This window comes from Microtus oregoni, unplaced genomic scaffold (genome assembly GCF_018167655.1).
Source record: "Microtus oregoni isolate MIOR12 unplaced genomic scaffold, Mior012 000003F_ref0000135, whole genome shotgun sequence".
Lineage (NCBI taxonomy): Eukaryota > Metazoa > Chordata > Mammalia > Rodentia > Cricetidae > Microtus > Microtus oregoni.
This window is the reverse complement of record NW_024543062.1, coordinates 56,700,296-56,721,680: the sequence shown is the minus strand read 5'-3', so window position 1 is coordinate 56,721,680 and position 21,385 is coordinate 56,700,296. Positions and strand designations below refer to the sequence as shown.

General features: G+C 43.4%; 1 protein-coding gene across 1 annotated transcript in view; it reads left to right on the top strand.

Moving 5' to 3' along the window:
* Nckap5 (NCK associated protein 5) overlaps positions 1–21,385 on the top strand; it is a 769,956-nt gene that overhangs the window by 31,733 nt on the left and 716,838 nt on the right. The gene's annotated exons all lie outside the window — the stretch shown is intronic.

Below are 21,385 nucleotides of genomic sequence, written 5' to 3'. Positions count from 1 at the left end.
CTCACCACTCAGTATACAAACCCCACAATGCACTTTCTAAGCTTTGAAATTCTAGAAATAAATCATAATCACGTGGAGACAGGGACTGGACCAGATGGTCATTGGTTAGACCTTTCCAGCTCTCTGACTCAATTCTGGTGATTTGGCCGGGTTGGAAATAACATCCCATCTTCCTCTAGGCTTGCCTGTGTGTGTTGTGGGTGGTGTTGCTCTGAGAGAAGGCCATCCAGAACCACAGCATCCACAGAGCCCCGGCAGACCTACTTAAAGTTACCAAGGTCTTTTTCAAGGACTGGAGAAATGGCTCAGTTGGTATAGTTCTTGCTTATCCCACGTAAAATCCTGGTTTTCATACCTAGCACTGTACATAGACGGGGGCACATGCCTGTCATTCAGTCTTCAGGAGGTAGAAACAGCGAGTTCATAAGTTCAAGGGCATGCTCAAATATATGCTCTAGGTTACATGTACACATTTATCCAGTTCTAGGCTATCCAGGGCTTCTTTCTCAAAAAAGAAAAAGTAAATTATTGTTGAAAATGGAGTATTCAGACAAAATAATGGCCACGGTCATTTCCTATCTATGTTCTTCTTCTGAAAAATAAACCCGGAGGAAATTAATAGAACAAAATCATAACCATTGTCAACCATAACCACTGCTGAGGCATTATAAGATGTCATCCAGACACTAGTGTTGGGTTTTTGACTCAGCAGATTGTAAGGTCACTGGAGAAACCGGGTCACTGCTTTGGTAGGTTTGGAGTCCTCTTTCACTAACAGCCACCTCATCTGTTCTGTTTATCACCCCCTCCTGAAGCCACTGCTCATAGGGTGAGATTCTGCTTTGATGGGTTTGGAGTGGTATCCCGGAGTCTTCTTTTGCGCTAACAGCCGTCTAGACAGTTTTGGTTGTCACCCCCTCTGGAAGCCACTGTTCTAGACAGTCTCAGGATTTCTCCAAAGAGCTAGTGCTGTTTTTTAAAAAAAAAAGATTTTTGTTACTCATTAGTTATGTGTTGGGAGGCGTGCACATGTGTATCCAGGTGCCCACTGAGGTGAGATCTCTTGGAGCTGGAGTTACAGGTTGTTGTAAGCTGCCCTGATGTGGGAGCTGAGAGCCAAACTCAAAGCCTCTGCAATGCAGCATGTGCTCTTCACCCCTCACCCAGCCTCTCATCTTCTGATTGTGAGACTGCTAGACTTGATTCAGGATTCAAGTTTGGGAGAGAAAGACGGTGAGGAGGTGGCTCATCTAACAAGAATGAGGACATGGCTTTGCTCCTCAGAACCCATGTACAGAAGCTGGTGGGGGAGCTGGCCTGTACTGCTTAACTCAGTGCTGGGGAGCTGGTGCAAGGTGGCGTGTGGCTCCTTGGAGCTCACTGCCCAGCCACCCTAGTTTGTCACGTTCCAGACCTGTGAGAGATGATATCTAAAAAATAAGGTGAATGGTGCTTGATGAAGGAAGCCTGAGGTTGTCTCCTCCTGCTTGCAGATGGACGCACGCACACACACACACACACACACTCACCCCTCCCTCTGTACTCCACCCTCACACAAAAGAGAAATCCTATTTCTTCTATGAAGTATTAGCAAAATTTTCCAAACCTTGTCAAGTTTTTGTAAAACCCTGAATTATTTTTAGCCTGTTTTGTTTTGTAAACTCAGTGTGTAAAACACTGTGAGGGAGAGGGCCAAGTCTTAAGTTTGTCTGAGTAATTATTTAGCATTGTTTATCCGAGATATTAACTAAGGAGCCAGACTCCCGCATCTGGTGAAATCATGACAGAAAGAGATAACAGATTTAGAACTAACCAGGACCAGTTGTACTAGAATTATATTGATATCTTTCTGGATGAATTTGGGATGTGGAATTCGGAAAAAAATAGTCACTTTAAGGAATACACATGCATTGTGGAGCCACTTCATACATAGGTGATTATAGAAATATAGAGGATGGAAAGAGAGAGAAAAAATGAAGAAAAATGAGAGCGAAAGCTGTGCGTGCATAGTGGTTCAAGACTGTAATCCCAACAGTCGGAGAGGGAGGCGGGGGGATCAAAATATCATCATAGGTGACACAATGAGTCCAAGATTAGCCTAGGCCACACAAGGTTCTGTTGTAAGAAGGAGGATGGGGAAAGAAAGGAGGAAGAGAGAGGAAAAAACAAAAACAAGAACAAGAAAGAGAAAGACCATGGTAGCCATCCAGCATCCAGCTAGACAGATGGGTCAATGAATCGTGATGGAGAGGTAGGAACGGAGGGAATAATCAGTGGTGGTGGGAGGCCACGTGATGAGTGGACAAAGGGTTAGCCTTCTCTTTGGCGTCTCACCTGGAAGTCACTCCTCCAAGAACTCCTATGGTGTGCAGTACTCTGTCTAGCTATGCTGTCCCTGTAGCTCTTAAAGAGAAAGAAAAACAGTTAATGGTCTTAGAGAGGTACTAAATAGGGTCTCAGCAAATTTCAGAGATGCCCAGGCAGTTACCAGGGTGGTACTGAATTTGGGTACTTTATCATAGCAGGTGGGCATTGGCAGGAGCACCAAAAATTTCTGCCAGTTGACTGTAAGATTCATTCGTACTGTTGACTCTTCAGGACACATTTGGTAATCCTGCCAGATGTTTTAGAGTTTTCTGCCATCCAGAGCAATAGCCATACCCATCATGTATGCCTCTGTGTGTGTGTGTAGGATTTTTCTTCTATGATCTATAGATAATATAACTTGAAAGATGACATTCAGGGATTATTTCTGTAGTTTGATAATACAGGTCCACAAAATATTAAAAAGAAACATGCATTAGAGTTTTCTTGAACATTTAGTTACGTATCTGACTGTTATATATATATATATGTAATTTATTCATTTATTTACTTTATTCTCAAAAGAATTAGATATCATTTTTTCTTAATTTAGATATTCTATTGTTAAAATATGGATTCCAGGGATGGCAAGATGGCTCAACAAGTAAAGGCATTTACCTCAGAGATTGACAACCTAAGTTCACTTGCTGGGACTATTTGATGGGAGGGAATAGTCAGCTCCTCCAGTTGTCCTCTGACCTCCACATGTGTGCCATGAAATGCACACCCCACCCACAACGAAATGCAATAAAATATAGATTTCAATTTCTTCTCACATATTTGACCCAACCTTCTCAGTACTATTGTCAGCTGGATCTGGAGGCAGCTTCCTATCTAATATGGACCTTTTCAATCTCTGGCTTGCTTTGATGAAATCTTGTATCTGGTCCTTCCTTCCTTCCTTCCTTCCTTCCTACCTTCCTTTTTTCCTTCCTTCCTTCCTTTTTTGTAACTCCTTGTGTATTTATTATTTTTCATCTGTCTGTCTGCTCTGGGGTACTAGGGGTTAAATTCAAGGGACTGGCATATATCCAAGAAATGAAATTATTTTGAGTGCTATTACTAACCACAGTGTTTCTGCATTTGGGGTATGATACTTTGAATATTAAATGTGTCCTAGAAGGCTCCTGTATTAAGGGCTTGGTCCCTAGTTAGGGCCACTATTTTGGGAAAAATCTGGAAATGTTAGAAACTGGCATCTAGTTGGAAGATATAGGGCTCTGAGCAGTGGAGTGGAATTCAGAGTTGTCTCTTGTCCCAGGTCCTTGTTTGTTCTTCATTTCTGGGTTACCATGATCTGAGCAGCTTTGCTTCTCCATGCTGTCCCACGAGGATGCTCTTGCTTGCTCCAGCATAGAAATGGTGCCCGGCTATATACTAAAACCACCGAAGATGTGGGCCAAAATACATCTCTTTCTTTTAAGCTGTTCTGGATGGTATTTGTCAAAGACAAAACGTCTGACAACGGTCTAGGCAAGTGCTCTGCCACAGAGTTAGAACCTCAGCCTCCCAAGAATTGATCCTTTTCATCTATTAATTAATTGTTTTCTGTGCTGGGGACTTATTCCACTCCTCATGCATGCTAAGCAAGTGTGTACTACAGAGAGAGCATCTCCAGACCTGGGATGTTCAATAAAACGTGTCATCCATGGTAAAGGGTAAAGCCACTGTCCTACCAGGCTTATCAGAAACCTTTACTAGTTTATCAGTCAGCAGTATTTACTCAGTGTAGTTGCTGTGACATCAGTGATTCCAGTTTATCTTATCATTACCAGGGTGGTGGCAGGGAAGGTGGTGTGATTATCCCTCGTGATGGTAAGAAATGAGGATTTGAAGAAGTTGCTAGAAGGGCCAGTTTCCAGTGCTAGAGGTTGGGGTCACTGACCAGGAACCCAGGGTTACACTGTGTCTATGAGGAGATGCTTTGAAGAAAGCAGAGGTCATTGCCTTGAAGGAATTCATTGTCAAGTGGTGAAAACATGTAAGGAAACAGTTGAAGCTCAGGAATAAAGAATTCCTACCACATTGCAAAGGCAGCTATTGGTGTGAGTGGGGAAACTCCCTGAACACGCAGGTTCCTTACCATTGTAAGTGGAGTCATCATGAAGGAGAGTGTTGTTCTCTTGTTCCATGTGCCAGGGAGTAACACGTGGGTGCTCAGCAAAGGCTCCATTACCCAAGTGTCAGACACAACCCAGGAACAAGGTGGGAGACATGTAAGCTCCTGGGGCCGCGCGAAAACAGGTGTGCAAGCCAGAAATAAGTTAGTCAAGGTTTCTTCAGGAGGGCGGTGAACTCTGTGAGATGACACTCGGTCTGTTCACCCTGAACACATAGGAAGAAGAGGTGGCTGCAAGGAAACTTGGCCACTGAGATACTTTTCTGCACTGTGTTGTACTCTCCTGAGAAAGTAGAATCAGCTCTGTGTTTCTCAACAGCTTTGGGGAAAGGAGCATATAATTACTAAGATGGTGTAACTGAACCTTCAGTTTCTCAATTTAGAGTAACAAGGGGTTAAAAAGTGCTTGGATAAATGTAGTGATGCTTATATTAGATGCATGTAGGAAATCCACAAACAACACAGAAGTGAAACCATAGGAAAAAAATCAGTGAGAGTGGAGGCTGATTAGCAGAAGAGGGCATGGGAAGGTGGATGTGTTTCTTAAGAAAGTTATTAGCCCATGATGTAGGAATCATGTTAGAAGCATCACAGCCAGGAATGGTGAGGTGGTAAGGTGGGCTAAAGATAGATGTCTTTGTTTAAAGATTTTAACATATGATTTCACCTGCTGATTCCCTTTTGTCTCATCCTCTTCTGCTGATTGATAAGAGCTCTCAAAGGAAGAATGTGTGAGGAACAAATTAGAAGCACTGGGGTCAGTGTCTCTGGCAGATTGAATGCCAAGGAGGTTAGCATGTGATGTGGCTTGATGTCTGAGCTACAGTTGGTATAGGCTGATGCCCAGAGAACCTGGTGGTAGAGCCCTTATCTTTTATTACCCTGGTATGGGTCCCTCCAAGGTGAGAATCAGAATTGATGAACCTGGACTGATGGAGAGCCATATAAGTCACGAAGTTATAGTGTAGGGTTGATAAAAATCGCAATTACCCCAAGGTGTGTTGTTTCCCCAGGCTTTAATACGCAGTGAAAGATGACAGGGACGTGACTTTGCATTCTGCTCTGTAGCAGCTGTACTGAGACAGGGACTGTGATGCCACTGACAAGACTTTCTGCTCTTAGGAGAGACCCTTCGGGAGTCAGGATACTGTCTGGTTAATTTCATTTAAATACTTTTGGTTTTATAACTTTGAATATGTTTAAATCTCCAGTCAGAAAGGCTGAGACATTTCAGGAGTGAAGAGGAACTTTCAGGTTTGGCTTTGTCTCTGTCAGTCATAATAAATGATTTCTTTTGTTGAGCTGCTTTGTGATTCTATGGTAGTATTTTTTTTTCTAATATTTAAAAGGGTGGATTCAGTGGTTTGGGGTTGTATGTAAGTCTTCTTGTTTCCAAATGCTGTGGCTGGCTAATGGTGTGCACGCGCAAGACTTCCTGAGTTATGATGAGGAAATACTGATGTGATTACTCACTGGCCTGAGTCACTCTGTCGTCTCCACTCCGAAAGACAGGCCAAGATAATACACCTGGTCTAGATAATCGGGGAGAGCAGGGCTGAAGTCCGAAGTCTCATAGCAAGAAAGTGATCGTGTAATCTCTCTCTTTCTCTTTCTCTCTCTCTGTGTTTATGTGTGGTGTGTGTATATGTGTGTGTCTCTGTGTATGTAGTGTGTGAATGTGTATGCCTTGAGTGTGCAGGTTCATGTGCGTGTGTGTATATGTTTGTGCTGTGTGTGTAGGTTCATGTGTGTGTGTAGGTTCATGTTTATGTGTGTGTGTGCCTGTGTATATGGAGGCCAGAGTTCAATGTCAGCTGTCTTCCTTATTCCCTCTCCGTTTTATTTTTGAGACAGAGTCTCTCACTGAATCTCAGTTATCAGTTCTGCTTGAGTGCTGGACACTTCACCAAGAACTTTAGGGAGCCCTCTCCTTTCCTCACCCCGCACCAAGGTAACAGACAAATGCTGCCTCAACCAGACTTTTCCATGGGCTCTGCGTGCTGACCTCAGTTCCTCATATTTGCACGCACGCATTTATCTTAAGTGTCACCGAGGAAGTCTATTCTGAACAAGTTGTGATATGTGGAAGCTGTGCTTGTGACCCAAGGGAGAGTTTGCCTCCATTCTGTCTTTCATCCGGGTGTCTGGTGTTTTCACCCTTTAAGAGATAATTTCAGATGCACACCACTAGAAAATAAGAATGAAGGAAATGTAAGGCTGGGGCTAGGGTGATGGCTTGGTGGGTAAGAGGGCTTGTGGAGGTAAATCAGATCCCAGGTCCATCCCAGGTAGGATCATAAGGCTTGTAACGAAGTGCTGGGTGGGCAAAGGTAAGAGGACGGCTGGGCTTGCTGCTTGTCAGCATAGCTCCAGGAAGACACCCTATCTCGAAGGAATAAGGTGGAAAGTAAGAGAGCAGAGCATCGATGCCATCTTCTGTTTCCTATAGATGCTCATCCCCGAGGGCACATGAATAGCGCCCTCTCTCTCTCTCTCTCTCTCTCTCTCTCTCTCTCTCTCTCTCAGAGAGAAAGAAGGGGAGGGAGAAAGAGAAGCAGAGACAGAGAGAGAGACAGAGACATGGAGAGAAAGAAGCCTAATTTCTACCTTCGAGCTTCTGTGTGCTGAGGATATTTATGGGACTAGTTTAATTAAACTAAATGCTTCCACATAAAGTTTATCAATGTGTCAGAGAGGCAGAAAGGATGATGACAGGGGCAGGGTCACAGCGCGACACTGCTTTCCTCAAAAGTCTGAGTTAAAGCTTTTAGGGATCTCAGTTCAGGAAAACCAGGATCCTTGACTCTGACATAGAAGAGAATTTCAGGATGGTCCAAAATTAAGCAGAGTCGGGGTTTATTACACAGAAAGAAAGCTCAGGGAAGGAATAAATCATATGGAGAGCGTGGTGTGGGTGTCACAAAGAGAGTCTTTTAAAGGCGTGTTGTAACATGGTTTGAAAAGTATCAGACGTGTCTGAAAAGCAAGTTTTACCATAGACTTTAAGCACAGGCATTAAGAGAAAGATGGCTGGGGAAGAGAGCCATACCTCAGTTTGGGGAAGGGCCCCTCAAGGGACAGCCTCAAGTTCCCAGCATTAGCCACACATACCATTTTCGTGACTCTCAGGTTACATTTTAAAGAGTTGCAAGGACATAAATTTTCCTTCTGTTTTCTATTTCTTAGATTTGAGTTTGACTCTGGAAAGTCCTTGGGTGAGGTTACTACTCTGATAAAACCAATCACCGCAAGGGTGGTACTTGGAACATGTCTTCTTTTGTAAATGAGGTCTCTGGGAGAGGCTAAAATATAAATAAAATAAAACAAAACAGAATAAAATAAAAAAAAACACAGGTTTACAGCTGGGACTAGGCATAGGTCTGGAGCAAATGTCATTAAGTGTGCTGGAATTCTTGATTCTCAGCCGGTGAGAGGCTTCAGTCAGACTCTGGGTGAGAGCCTCCTTTCCCTTCCCATGCTTTCCCCCCATCAGTAAAGATGAAGCAGGCTGTGGAGGAATATTTCAGATAAGGCATTATGCCAAGGCAATCCACATCTTGATGGGCCGTCTGCTTTGGGTTTGCCTTTAGTTCATATCATGAGGATTTTTATAGAACCTTGCCTGGTTCTCTATTCGCAGGGATCTGTTGGTGGAGGCTGGGAGACTTCTGAAGCCCCAGCGCTCTCATATAAATGACCGGGTGGACAGGCTAAGTCTCGTGCGATCCAGAGCCCCGTGATGGGAAGCTGGAAAATACAAGCTCACAGGTGCTATTCGAAGTCACCCCACGTGTTAATACAAGTCTGAAATCCCCCAAACTTGGTCCAGTGGGGCTCACGCTGCGATCTATGGGTAACATGAGCAAAGATTGGATTATAAATCTTAGGAAGTAGGCTTTCAGAGGTAATATCTGATGCAAAAGGAAAGACTCGGGGGAAACTAGATTCCTTAATCGATTGAAAACCTGCCTTACAAAAGCTTTTACACATTTAAACACCAACCTATAAATCAAGTTAGAAATATCCCACTCAGGAATAAAGGGGTTCTTGCCATGTGAAATATTAATTGGTCTTTTCGGGACAGAAAGAACACTTCATTTAAAGCATATCAGCATGGCGGTGGCAGAGAGGGTAGAAATCCTAGAACAAACCCACGGTGTGGACCTTGGATTGCCGCATGCCTCAAACCGAGGCTCTATTCTGCTGATAACGTGGTCCCATGCACTTTATTTGATGTGGTTCTCTCATGCCTTTGGTGACACATTCCTTGGCAGTTGTTCTCAAAACAATGGCAGTTGTTTTCTTATTAGAAAATTATCTGGAATGAGACCTTGGACTTCAGCTTGAAATTGGGCAAAGGCACACCTGGAATTGCAAAGAAATGTTTGGAGGGCCACTGGATTTCCAAAGTTAATTTCTCCGCTAAAAACAACAATTAGTGAATCACAAAAGGATGAGCAGGAAGCGCATGGCTATTCCTTCATTTGCTGTAATCTGCATTCCTCCAGAGTAACAAGGGAACCAGCCTGGAAAACTCCCAGAAAGGAAACTATATGATTAGCAAAGTTAAAACACGATTTGCATCTAAAAAATGGAGCAATTGCTCATTTATGTGCAAATGAAATGGAAAAGGGCTGTAGGTAAAGTGGTGGAAACCGAAACAAAATAAACACTTAATTTTCTTTTATTGTACCCAGCGACGATTAATAATATATGGTACCAAGTCAGAAACATTAAGCCAAAGCAGGGGAGCAATAAAAGCTGCAGGACTGTGGCTCACTGTGGATGCTAGCGAGTTATCGTTCCTGGAGATCACATAAAATGCAGATGGAGGTCCAAGACAGATATTTGGTGACGTCAGCATTGGCAGTGGACTGCTCAAAAGTAGAACCAATAAGAGAGGACCAGCAGCAGGAAAGGGTCTGTGGAGGATGGCAGAAAAGGGTTGGAAATCAACACATAGGTTTCTTCTCCCTCCTATTTCCAACTGGTAATGGTGTTCCAAGAACTCTATTCATGTCTCATCATAGATCAGCAAGGTTAAGATTGCCATTGATCCCCTCTGAGGATGAAGGAAGAGTTCTGAAGACTGGGGCTGGGGATCCTTGGTGGAATGCTAATCTTGTATGAACAAAGCTCCCCCGTTCAATCCCCAGCCTCATACAAGCTGGTTATGGTGGCTAAACATGTAGACTTAGCACTCTGTAGGGAAGACAGGAGAATTAGAGGTTCAACCCCATCCTTGGTTACCTAGCTAGGTAACCAACATGAGACCATATATATTTGTGCGAGGGTGAAGTAAAGAAACTGCCATCATGACCAGTGCTCCATTGTGGGGGAGAATTTTACTGTAAGAGAGTGGTACCCGGAAGAGTCTAGAACTGAGAGAAAAATCAGACTGGACACGAATGGCCAGGGCTAGAGAAGTGGGAGGAAGTGGTGGAGATGGAGTACAGAGAGAGAGAAGAGAAACACGGAAGAGGAGAGAGCAGGAAGTGGCACAGATGTTCGAGAGAGGAGCATGGCGTGAGCGAGCATGCGTGGGCAAATCTTGTCGATTCTAGGGAGCACTGTTGAACCAACAGTCATAAAACACCCATAATGTGGGGGAGAAACGCTCATCAGCGATTATAATACTCATGGTTTTGATGCCCTCTCAAACAATTTTCATGATTGTCCTCTAAAGTGATGTCTGAAATCAAGGAACCTCTAACGGGAAATTACATAGGAACGATGAAAGAGACAGAGGGGTACCAAAACACATAAAGCCTTCTACCAGTTTCTACTCTGACTCCTCCAGGATGCGATGGGACTGAGATCAAATCCAGATGCCACTCAAGGTGAAGTTCCCAAGGGCTGCTCTCTCAGAATGAAAATAGCTGATGTTAGATTTACTAAGAACCCAGCAGGAATATTTTCCTCTGAGGGCCAACTTGAGAAAACAATTTAATTAAAAATTTGGAAGGGTGGAAGGCAAAACCCAAATGTTTCTTTGAAAAAAAAATCAACTCCAGTGCAGGGCTCAACATTTACTTGCAAAATTATTTTTTGTAGGAGGTGAACCATATATTCTTCCAGAACAAGAGTATTTATTCCCAACCTCAACAGCAATAACACAATCACAAGAAACAGAGGGAAATATGAGCCAGAGATGAGGAAGGAAATAGATGGCAGGGTTGGATGCTGTTGAGATGCCCAGTACACAGTTTAGCTTCATATCATTCTGTGTTGTGAATGAGATGGCTAGCTGTCTGTAATCCACTTTAGAGAAGGCAGAACATCATGAGGGCCTGAATTTGTATTCCCACTTCCCACATAACACGTACTCTTGGTTGTCCACATTTGTAAGCCAGGAGGAAGTGACAGGGAGGTCCAGTGCTCATTGGTCAGGGCTTCAGGTTGGATGAGAGGTTCTGTCCAAGAAGATAAGATGCCCATGCCAACCTTTGGCTGCCGCATGACCTACTCATATGTATATGTACAACTGTACACATGTGCAGATGTATGTATGTGTACATGTGCACGCACAGAAATGCACACACACATATGGACACACATGCATGCACACACATGGACACACACATGCATGCACACACACGGACACACACATGCATGCACACACATGGACACACACATGCATGCACACACACGGACACACACATGCATGCACACACATGGACACATGCATGCACACACATGGACACACACACAAGCACAGAAAGTAAACTGTGCAATTAAAAAATTAAAAACATTACAAAGCAACTTTTAATACAGCCTGTTTTTATTACATCTGAAGAAATGGCTTTGTTTTTCCACTAAAAATCACAAACAATACCTTGCTATAGTATAAATACTCTACATTCTATGTTTTCATTTATTTAAGAATATTTCATTGTGACCTTCACTTTTAACATTTTTTTTTGTGAAAGACGTTTCTGTGAATAAACATATCTGCAAGAAAGTATTTTTCTCTCTAACAAAACAAAAAAAGTCATGTTTTCTCAAGATTACAGATCTCGACTGTTACCAGCTTCTCTCTGGCACTGTTTCAGTTGCTTAAAGAAAAGTATTTTATGTACGAATAGTTCGTAGTTTGTGCACGACAGTTCTAGTTAAAGTTAAATGACTTTTGTTCCTGGATTGTGTTACAGACATCTCTGTGCATTGTTAAGTGTCATTCTTGCAAATGAGCTACAATTATTCTGTCCCAAAAAGTGCAAATTAAAATTTAATTCCATTTAAGTTTGTAATGTGAAGTCTATTGGTATGATACGTTTTAGCCCCCAGGTACTTAGTAGTAATAAGATATTTATGGCAAAACCAGCATTAGAATATATTGCTCAGATTGCCAATATGCATAGAATTAAATTATATGTTCTCCCTTTTAAGATTTATTCCATCATTAATTCTGGAATCAGGTAGCTCTAAGCAGACCTCAGGCGATACAGTGATTCATTAATGAGTGTATTTCAGCCTTCCCTGTGATCTGCTCACTAAGTGAATGATTTAGGGCTCTGTCGAATGGCAAAGAGTGTAGCTAAGAATAATACCATATTGGGTGGTTAAATACATGTGGGCTAATTTCCTTGTTAGTTTTGCAAGGGAAGAAAATAGTTATTGGGTTCTTACTCAGACAGAGTACAGTCCAAGACCATGAGACTGCGCGTTGGTTCTGAATAGCTCTCTCTCTGCTCTGCTTACTGACCAGTAAGCCTTTATTCCTCAAACTTAAAAATGACTTTTTTCTTGAGTGTGGTATACACTGTGTGTGTGCATATGTGTGTGTGTCTGTGCATGTGTGCAAGCACATGTTAGTGTGTGTACATGCATGCGTGTGTCTAAAGGCCTGAGGTTGACATGGGATCTCTTCCTCAATTACTCTCCACTTTATTGACTGAGGCTCGGTGCCTCCCTGAAACCAGAGCTCATCAGTTCTAACTTGTCTTGTTAGCATTCGCTGAGAGACCCCTGGCTCTTTCCAGGCAGCTGCCATTTCTGCCTGGTTTTCACAAGGATTCTGGAGAGCCTACTCCTTCTGCTTGCTTGGCAAACACTTTCTCTACTGAACCATCTTGATGGCTCAGCCCATCGTAAATGTATTTAGAGATAACAACAACAACAACAACACCCCTAAAATACGGAACTCCATGTTTCCACTTTTGCCACGTTCATCTTGTGTGGGCCCTGCACACACAGGGCTGTCACTACAGTGCCACACTTTAGAGAAGATGGCATTCACTTTTCGTGTTCCCATTCCCTTACTCATTCCTGAAGCAGTGGGCAGCTGGGCATTCCTGTAGACAGCTGCCTGTCATCACTGGTGACGTGATTACTGTAACCACCACAGGACCTACACAGAGCCCAGGCTCTCTAAGTTTGGGGGGTCTTCTGTCATGCTAAGCAGTGTGGAACTAGTGACCACTGGGGAAAGCTGGGCTGCAATGGAACCATTTCATTTTAGTAACTAAAGTAAAATCATTGTGGATTCTTTCGGTTCTTACAGGTAACTGTGTGTGTGCATGCATGTGCATGTATGAGTTGCATGCATGTGTGGGTCTGTTTGTACAGGTGTGCTTGCCCATGTATGGGCATGTGGAGGAGAGGTTGATATTAGGTGCCTTCTTCAGTCACTGCCCATCCTACGCTTTTGAGACAGTGTCTCTCAGTGAACCTGAAACTCACTGATTGGAAAGACCAACTGGTAAGCAAGCTCCAGCAATCCTTCTGTCTCTGTACACCCAGCTCTGGGGTTACCAACATGTACCCCTGAACCTGTTTTTTTCCATGGGTGCTGGGGAATCCGAGCTCAGAGCGTCATGTGTGTTCAGTCAGCCCTGTACTGACAGAGCCACTTCCTAGCCCTGACAGGCATCTCCTTATTCAAAGGCATAATTTTACTTAGAGATCATAATAGAAGTTTTAGTTTGGTAGAGTGATAAATACATTGAAGCTTGGCATCTATAATAAAATTCAGTATTTTGTATACTTAAATCTAATAAGATATGTTTTAAAGGGGGATGATTCTAAAATTTAAACCGTTATTGAAAGGGAGGACTGGATGGCTCGTTCTCATCCTCTGAGAGGCCTAGGGAAACAATTGAAAAATTATAGCTCACGTAAAACCAAGTGTTGGTCTAAGCCTGTGCTTAGACTCCCAGGTTTAGGAACATCTAGAATATCCTGAAGTCCAGTTCTGTGAGGAAAGATGCTAAGAGAATCTTTCCTGGGCTGTATTCAAGTGCCATAGCTGTGGTTGAATTTGGATGAGCTCCTCTTCCCTAAAGTTCACAGAGAAGGGCACACAAGGGAGCACAGTGGAGCTGGGGGAAGCCACTAAGCATCAATGATGGAGTGTCTGTGTCCTCAGAGTCCACAAGACAGTGGTCCCTGGGTCTCCTAGAGAAGGTTTACATCAGTCGTGACTAGTGCATTTGTGAGGTGTGTTTGTGTGTGTATGTGTGTGTGTTTTTGTATGTGCACATGTATGTTTCTATATGTGCAAGTGCATATGTATGTGGGGGCCAGAGGTCAACTTCATGTATTGTTCTTTAGGTACCACCCACCATGTTTTTGACATGGGGTCTCTTACCAGCCTGAAACTGGCTAAGTTGGCACAGGCTGGCTGGCTAGTGAGCCCCAGGCATCCTTCAGTGTCTGCCTGCCCAGTGTTGGGATTACAAATACACACCATCATTCCCAGATCTTCTTATGTGGGTTCTGTGGGTGGAATTCATGCCCTTGCGCTTGCATGAAAAGCTCTTTACCAACTGAGCCATCTTTCTACCTCCCATTTTAAAGATTTATGTTTGCCATGACATCTGCCTGTGTGGAGATGAACTTCTCTAATCTTATTTCCAGATGTCACCTTGGCAACATCAAAGAACTCAGCATTTAACAAGGTTTAAGCTTGTCTTCTTGAAATTCTGAGACCCCCCCCCCTTCTAGATCCATTTACATTGATGCATCAATCTTAATAATGAAAGTCCTGCATTTCCCTCCTTAGGGGTTTATTTTTCCCCTGGGGTAACTTTTTTTTTTTTAAATCAAATTCCTGTGTCACAGTGTAGATTTAGAAGGCAAGTGTGTGACATGCTAAGGGGCAGAACCTGTCTCCCACTCTGGTCTCCAACTATTTTTGTTTGATTGCGACGATCTTGTGGTCTTCTCCAATTTTTCAACTGACTGTGCACATCGGAAACATCTGGATGCTCAGTATATCGTGTACATTCTTAGCTTGTACTTGATGCTTAGGAGATGACTTCAGGTGGAGGTGAGAGGTGGCTCAGTGAGTGAGAGCACTACCTCTGCAAGCCTGAGGAACTCAGTTCCTGTCCCAGCGCCCACACAAAAAGCCAGGGGATTTGTATTATATCCCCTGCACTGTTCTGTCTTCAGGGGATAAGGGGGAAAGGGCTAGAGATCTTTCTCTGGCCTCCTGAGTGCACAGGCACAGCACCCACCCAAACACATACCTGGACACCGTATACACATAGGTCAAATGCACACACACACACACACACACACACACACACACACAACAATAGATAAATAAATCTAAATGCTGGGAATCCACACTTAGAACCTTGTGCATGAGCAGCAAGTATTTAAGCAGCTGAATCATCTCCCCAGCCCTAGCTCTAGAATCTTTCTGGAGCATTCCATGCTAACTAGTGTGGTGGGAGGCTACATTGCTGTCCTACCTTGGAGGCAGCACAGCTGTTTCTGTGAGCATCTTTCCTGAAACACCGGAAGGAAATTACCCTCAGTGGTGGGATTTAGTGTCTCACCAAGAGAAGAAAGAGAATTTTTTTCAATATAATATTTTCATTGATACTTTGGGAATTTCACCTCATCTTCTCTGATCACATACCCTTTCTAATCCATGTCTGTCTGCCCTCCCTGCCCTTATAACTTCCCCAACAACAAAATTTAAAAAAAATTCAATTTCTGTTGGCCATATACTTACTGGAGCATGGTTAAGCTCCCAGTGGTCTGCCCCCTGAAGAAAATTGGGTCCTTCTCCACCTGTACCCCACCAGAGACCATCAGCTGTGGAGAGCTACACTTCAGCATCCTTATCACAATTTTACGAGTTCTCTTTGATGACTTTCTTTTGTAGGCTGTTAGTTTTTTTTGAAGGGGGTGGTGGTGTGGGATCAGGATAGGGATTTTCACAGAAGCCTTCCATGTCCCTCAGAAGGAGATTCTCGAAGGCCATTTTTACCTCCGGCTTTTCCAGACCCTGAAAGCTATTATCTTACAATGCTGTTCGTTCACTTACAGAATGGATAGATGATTGCGTGATTAGTGGAGGTTAATAAAGATCACGAGGACTGGAGCCCTGATAAGGCTATCAGAGACTATTTAATCCAGTCGTCCCCGGCACCAGCATGCCCCGTGGGAACTGTTGTGTCTGATGGAAGCTGTATTCTCATCACATAATACCCAAGGGAAGTCAAACCCCTCTTGTGTATGAAATAGGATGCTTCTCAGTCCAGACGAGTGTCTTCTCTTGCATGAGAATGCTTCCCTACCGTGCTGCCTGTGGGGAAGCTCTTTGCTGGGGGGTCAGAAAAGATACTGCTGAAACCTAACAGGAACTGGAATATAAATATCTTACCCCTCTAGCAATGTATCTACTGTCCTGTTCACTTCTGTCTGGCCGTGGAGAGCAATGTGGTTGAATATGTGTGTGCAGTATCTGCAAGGACTACTAAATTGCCTTTCCCGTTTGGCCAGTGTTTAAAATAAATAAATAAATAAACAAACAAACAAACAGATTCAGTTGAGAAACTGTGTTTGCTTTATCGAGTCTGTGCTTGGAAAAGGAAGAAACAGTTTGTGACTGATTTATTTCCTATTTGCGATCAGCTTCACCTTCTAATTCTCAGGCTAATGAAGCTATTATGTCAGTTAGGGATTGTACACCCCTTCAAGCAGCAGGCCTAAGATACTGTAGCTTATGTATATGAAAGGATTTGATTTCCTGTAAAACAGAAGTTCCAGAGGTTGATAGTATTTGTGGCCTTGGGTGTCACCAGGCAGCTACAGTTTTTATATCTGTCTTCTCACCATTCTTCTGAGTGTATGTGTGTGTGTGTGTCTGTGTGTGTGTGTACGTGTGTCACCCTGTGTGGGTTTACACATTTGTGAACATATGCCTACAATGTGTGCACATATGTGTGTGTGTATACATATGTGTGCACATGTGTATGGAAGTCAGAGGACAACCTTACCTGTCATTCCTCAGGTCCTGTACATCTTTTTTTGAGGCAGTGTCTCCCACTAACCTAGACCTTGCCAAGTAGGCTAGGCTGGCTGGCCAGGGTGCCCCCAGGACTCCACCTTTCTCTGCTTCCTCAGCACACACCCTCGCACATGGATTCCTTTTATGTGAGACCTGGGGTTTGAACTCGGGTCCTCATGCTTGTATGGCCAGCACTTTACCTACTGAGTCATCGCCCCAGCCCTCCTAACCTTCTTTTTTGGTTTCCACATTGTAAGTCACTTTCACTGCTATTTCAGGCAGAGTGTCTAGACAGGAAGAAGAATAAAGAAGAGGGTCAGGCGTAGAAACATCTCCAGGAGTTCTCTCAGAAGCCCCGCTGTGGTAATGCCCGTCACTTCTGCTCCATTTCTTCCATTTGCTGGAAGGATTCTGGGATGTGGCCTTTACCCTTGTGTTATCTCTATAGCACAGAGGTTTTCCTTATAAAGCAGTGGTTCTCAACTATGACTCTTTAATACAGTTTCTTGTATTGTGGTGACCCCCAACCACAAAATTGTTTTGATTGATACTTCATAACTATAATTTTACTTCCACTATGAATTGTTATGTAAATTTTTTTTTTTTTGGAGATAGAATTCGGCAAAGGGGTTGTGACCCACAGGTTGAGAACCACTGTTAGACAGCCTATAAACTATTAGGGAACTCCCAGAATCTGCGACAGGTTAGAGCCTTCATTTTTGTGTGCTATGAGTCTTAACTTGGAATCACAGAGTGATGATGCCATTGACCATGCTTCCCACTATGCTGAAAATGAACTAAACCTCTGAAATTGTAAGCCAGCCCCAATTAAATGTTGCCTCTTGTAAAAGTTCCGTTGGTCATGGTATCTTTTTACAGCAAGAGAACATTGACTAAGATAGAAGTCATGTCTTTTGTAGAAAAATGGATGTAACCTGAGGTAACCATGTTAAATGAATTAAGCCATTTGTGGTTCCTAAATGTTATGTAGGTGCATGGGATCTTATATATATTGAGGCCATGGAAGTAGAAGTGTCTAAAATGACAGAGGGAATAATGGCGATGGGGGGAGGGATAGGGAGATGGTATGCTCAATGTACAATGTATACACAGATGAAACATTTAAAGTTAAAAATTTTTTAAAGATTTATTTATTTATTATGTATACAGTATTCTCAGTATTCTCTCTTCATGTATGCCTGCAGGCCAGAAGGGGGCACCAGATCCCATTACAGATGGTTGTGAGCCACCATGTGGTTGCTGGGAATTGAACTCAGGACCTTTGGAAGAGCAGGCAGTGCTCTTAACAACTGAGCCATCTCTCCAGCCCCCTAAAGTTAAAATTTTAAAATCTGATCATGACTAAAATCATCTCTAATAAGTGGAAGAAGACAAAGGCATAATTTAATATTATAGTGATACATTGATAAGCCACCCTTGAATTGAGGAAGGAACCATGTCTGTACTGGCAGGGGTCATCTCAGGTTCTTCAGTAGATCATCATCAACACGTGAGATGCCATGATCATGCCAAAATTGTGGTACTTTCTCTTTTGGCCATGTCACAAAGGATATTCTGGAGGGCTAAGAAAATGGCCTTCTGGGTGAAGGGTTTGCTGCACAGGCATGAGAGCCCAGGTTTTGATCCTCAGCTCTCTGGGGACCTTTAAAGAAGTTGGAGAAATCCTTGTGTATAGATCCACAACTGTCTATGCAGGCACCCTTGAACTGTTACACATGTCTAGAGTGCACAGATGTTTACATCTAGTTGGGCCTCAGTTATATGACAGGTCTGATTATTTTAAAGGCCTTGGCCATGTTAACAGCACTTCAGCTTCTACAGAAACTAGAAGCTGGAATATGAAGGGCTGAGCAACACCCTGTGAGCAGAGAGGAGTTTATGTGTATAAACTGTGAAAACATTTGCATGTTGTGTAGGTTGAGTGTTCAGTAGACATGACATGGCTCAGTGTAAACACTGATGAGATGAGATGCACGTATCAAGAGCTAAGAACACTAGGGGAGGCTCTCCAGTATCCTGCAGTCCTCTGCTTGACTTTTCCCAGTCTCACCCCCTGTGGTGTGTGTGTGTGTGTGTGTGTGTGTGTGTGTGTGTGTGAGAGAGAGAGAGATATTAGATGTCTTCTTCCATAACTAGTCAATTTGTATTCTGAGGCAGGGCAGGGTCTTTCATTGAACCTGAAGATCACAGAGTATGACTGGCCGGTGAGCCACCAGGATCCTCCGGTCAGTGTATCTTCACTGGAATTCCAAGTGTTAAGTGGCACCACTGGGGTTTTCACCTGGGGACACAAACGTAGGTCCCCATGCTTGCTCAGCAAGCACTTTGCTCACTCAGTCATCCCTCCAGCACTATGGTGTCTTAATTCAGATAATTCATGTGATGTTGACCCGAACCCAAAGTGTATTGGGATGTAATTCATACCAAATATTGTTTGGAAGTTAGATGTTTTTGAACTTGATATTACCTCAAAATGCCTAATTCCATGTCAATTACATTGTTGTTTCTTCATTTAGAAGAGTGAACATTATAAGCTTAATTTCTTAGCTTTTTATCATAGAGGCCTAGCTTCTTTAGCCAAGGTAAAGTATTAGAAACAAACATACCTGTCCTTTTTAATGGCCGGGTGATGTGTGCAGCTTGACAGTGACGGATAGAAAATGGTTATGTCTGGGATACTCTATGAAAAATGATTTTGATAAGCAAGTTGGTGAGGCAGAGGAAGAAGAACCAATGTTGATTATGAGAATGGAGACTGGAGGACTTGGGCATCCTTCAACAGCTGTTACTTTTTACCTTTTACGTTTATGTTACTCTTTAATTTTCTATGTGAGTACTGTGTTTACATCATTTCCTTCACACCCTTCCTCCTAGAGCTCCTCCTGTGCCCTCCACTCCCTCTAAAATTCATAACCTGTTTGGTTATTGTTACACAGAAAGGAGAGAGACAGAGAGAGAGAGAGACAGAGGGGGAAGAGAGAGAGAAGAGAGAGAGAGAGGGGAGGGAGAGAGAGAGGGGAGGGAGCTAGAGAGGGAGGGAGGGAGAGAGGGAGGGAGGGAGAGCGCCTAGTTCAGTTGGTATTACTTGTATGTCTCTGTTTAGGGCTGAGATGTGGGACTGGATAGCCCATCAGGAGCTCTTCTTCTTTTGTTTTTCTTTTTTCGGAGCTCTAAAGTATAGTCTAGCTCTTGAATAACATCCATCTCCTTTCAACAACACTGATACTTAAAGTTACTCAGTGAAGGAATTAGACATGTCCTCATTCCATGATGTTCTGCTAAGGGCATCCATGAGAATATGAGAAACATTATCCCAGAGAGGAGCATTTTCATCCCGTGAACTGACACCCCATGACCGGTGACGTTTCCTCAGTACTGGGATCCCAAGTTCATGTAGCATCACATCTGGGCTTTATACATGGGTTCTGGGGAATCACACTCAGGGCTTTCTCACGCTTGACTAGCAAGCTCTTTACCAACATGTCTCCAGCCCCATGGTGTCCTCACTTAGATAGTGCTTGTGATGTTGATCAGGACCCTGGACATATTGGGGGTATAGTTTATACCAAATACTCATTTTACACAAAATACTCATTTGGAAACCTTCCAGGTGGTTCTCATGTCGACACAAATCTGAGATTCATTGTATCTAACAATTGACCACTGAGGTTGGCCTCTGCCCTGTAGACATGCATGTACATCCATATGCAGTATACAGGTGTGCATACATGACTGTGCACATGCAGGCACACACACATAGAAGGTGACCTAGTGAAGGCAGCAAGAGGAAATAAGTGTTTGTTTTGGCTCACACTTAAGAAGGGACACAGTTTGTCATGGTGTATGCCATATAGCGTATTCGTCACTGCGTGAGTTTGTCACTGTAGGGAAGGAATGGAGCATGGAAGCGGAGGGCCAGCTGGTCACATTGCATCAGAGAGCAGACATGAAGTGTGAGGAGGCTATAAACCTTAAGGCCCACTCCGAGTGACCCTCTGTCTTCCTCCAGCAAAGTTCCACCACCTAAAGATCTGGGACCCTACAAAACAACACTGCCAACTAGAGACAGTGTCCAAATACATGAGCCTGTGGGGTAGGGGTTATTTCACATTCAAATCACAACAGAAAGCAAATGTTAAATATTCCCATCATCCCTTGGGTAGAAGAGCCTTGTTCTCAGTGATGCTCTGAGTCACATTTTGGTTGGTGAATCATGCAGGTGGTCTAGGGCAGCAGTCAGGAAGCATCTGGAACTTTCCAGCTTGAGTATCTGAGCTGTGGAGCTGCCTGATGTGAGTTATTTGGTTGATAGATTCTGATATGTCTGTCTTCTCTCTCTCTCTCTCTCTCTCTCTCTCTCTCTCTCTCTCTCTCTGGCTATAGAAGGAAAAGACTTAGCTAAAACACCAATGAAATGATACATTCTCAGTAAAGTTGATATACTGTAACAGATGAAGAGGCGGGAGGTCTGGTGAGATGGCCCAGTGGTTAGGAATGCTTAGCGTTCTTCCCAAGGACCCCAGTTCAATTCTCAGCATCCAGGCCAAGAGGCTCACAGAAGTCGGTAACTCCAGCTCCAAGGGATCTGATACCATCTCCTGGTGTCCTTGGGTATTACATTCACATGTACATGA